The sequence below is a fragment of the Pseudophryne corroboree genome, chromosome 4, assembly GCF_028390025.1.
Source record: "Pseudophryne corroboree isolate aPseCor3 chromosome 4, aPseCor3.hap2, whole genome shotgun sequence".
Lineage (NCBI taxonomy): Eukaryota > Metazoa > Chordata > Amphibia > Anura > Myobatrachidae > Pseudophryne > Pseudophryne corroboree.
In genome coordinates this window covers 188,104,173-188,111,223 of record NC_086447.1, presented here as the reverse complement: position 1 = coordinate 188,111,223, position 7,051 = coordinate 188,104,173, and positions in this window count along the sequence as shown.

Below are 7,051 nucleotides of genomic sequence, written 5' to 3'. Positions count from 1 at the left end.
CTCTGAAACTGCTAAGTAGTTTGTAATCGCAATATTGCGAATACATCGTTCGCAATTTTAAGAAGCTAAGATTCACTCCCAGTAGGCGGCGGCTTAGCGTGTGTAACTCTGCTAAAATCGCCTTGCGAGTGAACAACTCGGAATGAGGGCCCTCATTGTTCCAGATTGACCAAGAAGGGCCTGATATACAGATCTTCAGGAGTTGCTCATAGAAGATCCCTGGCCTCTTCCTCTTCGGGAGGACCTGTTACGACAGGGGCCGTGCGTGTATCAGGACTTACAGCGGCTGCGTTTGACGGCATGGAGGTTGAACGCCAGATCCTAGCTCAAAAGGGTATTCCCTGTGAAGTCATTCCTACACTTCTTCAGGCTAGAAAAGAAGTAACGGCAAAGCATTACCACCGTATTTGGAGAAAATATGTCTCTTGGTATGAATCCAAGAAGGCTCCTACGGAGGAATTTCACCTGGGGCGTTTGCTCCATTTCCTACAAGCAGGTGTGGATGCGGGCCTAAAGTTAGGCTCTATTAAAGTACAGATTTCGGCCTTGTCGATCTTTTTTCAAAGGGAATTGGCCTCTCTACCAGAGGTTCAGACCTTCGTAAAAGGCGTGCTGCACATCCAACCTCCCTTTGTGCCCCCAGGGGCACCATGGGACCTTAATGTGGTGTTGCAATTCTTGCAATCACATTGGTTTGAACCTTTGCGCAAGGTTGAGTTAAAATTCCTTACTTGGAAAGTGGTCATGTTGTTTGCCTTGGCGTCTGCAAGGCGAGTGTCTGAGTTGGCGGCTTTGTCTCACAAAAGCCCTTACTTGATTTTCCATGCTGATAGAGCAGAGTTGAGAACTCGTCAGCAATTTCTGCCAAAAGTGGTTTCATCATTTCATGTTAACCAGCCAATTGTGGTGCCAGTGGCTACTGACGCCCTGGCGGAGTCAAAGTCTCTCGATGTGGTTAGAGCTTTGAAGATCTATGTCGCCAGAATGGCGCAGATTAGGAAAACAGAGTCTCTGTTTGTCCTGTGGGCTCCCAACAAGGTTGGGGCTCCTGCTTCTAAGCAGACTATTGCGCGTTGGATCTGTAATACGATTCAGCAGGCTCATTCTACGGCAGGATTGCCGTTAACGAAATCGGTGAAGGCCCATTCTACCAGAAAGGTGGGCTCATCTTGGGCGGCTGCCCGAGGGGTATCGGCATTACAGCTTTGCCGAGCTACTACTTGGTTGGGATCAAACACCTTCGCAAAGTTTTACAAGTTTGATACCCTGGCTGAGGAGGACCTCTTGTTTGGTCAATCGGTGCTGCAGTCATCCGCACTCTCCCGCCCGTTCTAGAGCTTTGGTATAAACCCCATCGGTCTTGAAGCATCCCCAGCATCCTCTTGGACGTATGAGAAAATAGGATTTTAATACCTACCGGTAAATCCTTTTCTCTTAGTCCGTAGAGGATGCTGGGCGCCCGTCCCAGTGCGGGCTGTATCTGCAGTTATTGTTTATAGTTACACACAGGTTGTGTTGAGTTCAGTCAGTTTGTGACTGATGTTGATCATGCCGTTGCATCCATTGTGGTTGAATGCCATGTTGTACGGCGTGTTAGTGGTGTGAGCTGGTATGTATCTCACCTTAGTTTAAAATAATTAAATAAATCCTTTTCCTCAAAATGTCCGTCTCCCTGGGCACAGTTCCTATAACTGGAGTCTGGAGGAGGGGCATAGAGGGAGGAGCCAGTTCACACCCATTCAAAGTCTTATAGTGTGCCCATGTCTCCTGCAGATCCCGTCTATACCCCATGGTTCTTGAAGCATCCCCAGCATCCTCTACGGACTAAGAGAAAAGGATTTACCGGTAGGTATTAAAATCCTATTTTTTCAAACCCAGCCTGTGACATGAAAGTTAAGAGCTGTTTGTCTGGTGCGTTATCACCTTCCACTTTAGAACTTCACCAGGCTTAATAAATCTGCCCCTGAGTGTTAGGTACGTTATCTCTCTCCAGTTTATCACTCTACACGGATCAGAACATCTCCCCCTTTATTGTTCTTTCACTGTTAGGCATTTTTTAATTTAACAATATTGATAAGTACAAACAAGGTATAATGCTATTTAGAATTATGCAGGCAAAAATGCAGATAATCTGCCGCTATTTACTAAATAAACCCTTCGCTGCCTCCTCTCATCAATGCCATTAGTTCTTAGTGAATCAATAACACTGAATATGAGTTCAGATCACAAAAGCTGTCTACAGTACAATAAGTAAAGTGACTGGTCACTTCTAAACAGGACAGTGTTTTACTGTAGCTTTCATCTGCAACAACAAAGAAAGCCAGTGTTTCCTCATTAGTGAAAGTAAGAGGCTAATTATATATGATTTTGTTAGACCATCTGCCACACACAAACGCCACTGTGACGGAGTTATCTAACTGATAATATCAAAAATAATGGAGAACAGGTTTTTTGCCTTGCTCAGAAAATATGAAGTTACCATAGGAACTAATAGTTCTTCCTTCTATTATCCTCAGTCCTGGAAACTGTATGGAACAAGGATAAAGTGTTATCTAAAAAGTCATATTCCAATCTGTACCATACTTGCCTACTTTTGAAAAAGAATTTCAGGGAGATTTTGAACGTAACACCTATCAGCGCAGACGTGTACTGCTACATCTCAGAGGTGTGTCGTATAAATTACTTACATCCAAATGTAAGTGAGCCCCAAAGTTAGTGAGATCTACTTGTTGAAGAAAAGACACTGACATTTTTCGGGATTTGTGTATTGTGTTTTACAAGAGGTCCCATATACTGTAAGTGGCCACGATAAACCTTATTTAAAATGCATGTAAAATCATTCTGCCTTATAACCAATGCAGGGAAATGGCACTGATGAGCCCATTTGAATGTATCTATGTCTGATTTATTTTTTTCCCTACAATGTAAAAACTACATAATGGGGATAAGGTGCAATCAGTAGATTGCTGGTCTATTCAGGGAGTCAGGGAGATTGCTGTTATTTCAGGGAGTCTCCTGCAGAATGCAGTAGGGTAGGCAACTATGATATTCTGTACTGGAAAAGCATGTGACTGACAGAGGGTCCAGTACCTGGATATAGGCCCACATTTACCAAGCCTTAGGCCCACATTTACCAAGCCTTGGAGAGTGATAAATTGCACAGTGATAAAGTACCAGCCAACCAACTGCCATTTTTTAAACACAGCCTGTAACATGGCAGTTAGGAGCTATCCCTGCAGAGATGGGCACAGATTTGGACAGATGTACTAAGCCTTCAGTGGAAAACGCAGGATTTCTAGAGGGGGGTTTCCAAATGCAGTACACAATCTCCCACTCTGCGGAAGATTAGAGCAAGTGTGGGAGTCTGGGGGAGAGGTAGAAGAACCTAGTAAAGACCCTGGACATTAATGTATACTGTATGGAATACAGTATTAAAATTTAACACTATAGATGGTCTATAGCAGTGATGGCTAACCTTGACACTCCAGCTGTTGTTGAACTACACATCCCAGCATCCCCTGCTACAGTTTTGCTATTTGGCCATGCTAAAACTGATGTAGGGCATGCTGGGATGTGTAGTTCAACAACAGCTGGAGTGTCAAGGTTAGCCATCACTGGTCTATAGTATAGGCTGTATCACACATTTAAATTAGAGATGTGCACCTGAAATTTTTTGTGTTTTGGTTTTGGATTCGGTTCCGTGGCCGTGTTTTGGATTCGGACGCGTTTTGGCAAAACCTCCCTTAAACATTTTTGTCGGATTCGGGTGTGTTTTGGATTCGGGTGTTTTTTTAAAAGAAAAAAACCCTCAAAAACAGCTTAAATCATTGAATTTGGGGGTAATTTTGATCCTATAGTATTATTAACCTCAATAACCATAATTTCCACTCATTTCCAGTCTATTCTGAACACCTCACAATATTATTTTTAGTCCTAAAATTTGCACCAAGGTCGCTAGATGACTAAGCTAAGCGACCCAAGTGGCCGACACAAACACCTGGCCCATCTATGAGTGGCACTGCAGTGTCAGACAGGATGGCACTTAAAAAAATTGGCCCCAAACATCACATGATGCAAAGATAAATAAAAAAAGGTGCAAGACGGAATTGTCCTTGGGCCCTCCCACCCACCCTTATGTTGCATAAACAGGACATGCACACTTTAACAAACCCATCATTTCAGCGACAGGGTCTGCCACACGACTGTGGCTGAAATGACTGGTTGGTTTGGGCCCCCACCAAAAAAAGAAGCAATCAATCTCTCCTTGCTCAAACTGGCTCTACAGAGGCAAGATGTCGACATCATCATCCTCCGATCCCTCACCCCTTTCACTGTGTACATCCCCCTCCTCACAGAGTATTAATTTGTCCCCACTGGAATCCACCATCACAGGTCCCTGTGTACTTTCTGGAGGCAATTGCTGGTAAATGTCTCCACGGAGGAATTGATTATAATTAATTTTGATGAACATCATCTTCTCCACATTTTGTGGAAGTAACCTCGTACGCCGATCGCTGACAAAGTGACCGGCTGCATTAAACACTCTTTCGGAGTACACACTGGAGGGGAGGCAACTTAGGTAAAATAAAGCCAGTTTGTGCAAGGGCCTCCAAATTGCCTTTTTCCTGCATACGTACGTACTGTCTGACGTGCCTACTTGGATACTGTCACTCATATAATCCTCCACCATTCTTTCAATGGTGACAGAATCATATGCAGTGACAGTAGACGACATGCCAGTAATCGCTGGCAGGTCCTTCAGTCCGGACCAGATGTCAGTTTTCGCTCCTGACTGCCCTGCATCACCGTCAGCGGGTGGTTTTGGAAATCTGATCCTTTTCCTGGCAGCTCTAGTGGCGGTAGAAAATGAAGGAGGAGCTGTTGGCGGGTCACGTTCCGCTTGACTTGACAAGTGTCTCACCAGCAGGTCTTTGAACATGTTTCTGCCGGAAAGAGAGATACAACGTAGGCTTTAAACCTAGGATCGAGTACGGTGGCCAAAATGTAGTGCTCTGATTTCAACAGATTGACCACCCGTGAATCCTGGTTAAGCAAATGAAGGGCTCCATCCACAAGTCCCACATGCCTAGCGGAATCGCTCTGTTTTAGCTCCTCCTTCAATCTCTGCAGCTGCTTCTGCAAAAGCCTGATGAGGGGAATGACCTGACTCAGGCTGGCAGTGTCTGAACTGACTTCACGTGTGGCAAGTTCAAAGGGTTGCAGAACCTTGCACAATGTTGAAATCATTCTCCACTGCGATTGAGTCAGGTGCATTCCCCCTCCTTTGCCTATATCGTAGGCAGATGTATAGGCTTGAATGGCCTTTTGCTGCTCCTCCATCCTCTGAAGCATATAGAGGGTTGAATTCCACCTTGTTACCATCTCTTGCTTCAGCTGATGGCGGGGCAGGTTCAGGAGTGTTTGCTGGTGCTCCAGTCTTCAGCACGCGGTGGCTGAATGCTGAAAGTGGCCCGCAATTCTTCAGACCACCGACAGCATCTCTTGCACGTCCCTGTCGTTTTTTAAAACATTCTGCACAACCAAATTCATTGTATGTGCAAAACATGGGACGTGCTGGAATTTGCCCACATGTAATGCACGCACAATATTGGTGGCATTGTCTGATGTCACAAATCCCCAGGAGAGTCCAACTGGGGTAAGCCAGGCTGTGATGATGTTCCTCAGTTTCCGTAAGAGGTTGTCAGCTGTGTGCCTCTTATGGAAAGCGGTGATACAAAGCGTAGCCTGCCTAGGAACGAGTTGGCTTTTGCAAGATGCTGCTACTGGTGCCGCCGCTGCTGTTGTTGCTGCGGGAGGCAATACATCTACCCAGTGGGCTGTCACAGTCATATAGTCCTTAGTCTGCCCTGCTCCACTTGTCCACATGTCTGTGGTTAAGTGGACATTGGGTACAACTGCATTTTTTAAGACACTGGTGACTCTTTTTCTGATGTCTGTGTACATTCTCGGTATTGCATGCCTAGAGAAGTGGAACCTAGATGGCATTTGGTACCGGGGACACACTACCTCAAGAAATTCTCTAAGTCCCTGTGAACTAACGGCGGATACCGGACGCACGTCTAACACCAACACAGCTGCCAAGGCCTGAGTTATCCGCTTTGCAACAGGATGACTGCTGTGATATTTCATCTTCCTCACAAAGGACTGTTGGACAGTCAATTGCTTACTGGAAGTAGTACAAGTGGTCTTCCGACTTCCCCTCTGTGATGATGATTGACTCCCAGCAGCAACAACAGCAGCGCCAGCAGCAGTAGGCGTTACACTCAAGGATCCATCGGAGGAATCCCAGTCAGGAGAGGACTCGTCGGACTTGCCAGTGACATGGCCTGCAGGACTATTGGCGTTCCTGTCTAAGGAGGAAATTGACACTGAGGGAGTTGGTGGTGTGGTTTGCACTGGGAGCTTGGGTACAAGAGGAAGAAGGGATTTAGTTGTCAGTGGACTGCTTCTGCTGTCACCCAAAGTTTTTGAACTTGTCAATGACTTCTGATGAATGCGCTCCAGGCAAGTTTACGCTTCTCCTCAGACGCTTGTAATTTAGATTTTTGGGTCATTTTACTGAACTTTTATTTTTTGGATTTTACATGCTCTCTACTATGACATTGGGCATCGGCCTTGGCAGACGACGTTGATGGCATTTTATCGTCTCTGCCATGACTAGTGGCAGCAGCTTCAGCACTAGGTGGAAGTGGATCTTGATCTTTCCCTATTTTACCCTCCACATTTTTGTTCTCCATTTTTTAATGTGTGGAATTATATGCCAGTAATATTATTATATCAATAGCAATGGCCTACTGTACTGTACTACTATATACTGCTCACAACAATGCAGCACAGATATGGATACTTGAAGTGACACAGAGCTGCAAGATACAGCAATGGCCTACTGTACTGTACTACTATATACTGGTGGTCACCAAAATGCTGCACTGTACTACTATATACTGCTCACAACAATGCAGCACAGATATGGATACTTGAAGTAACACAGAGCTGCAAGATACAGCAATGGCCTACTGTACTGTACTAC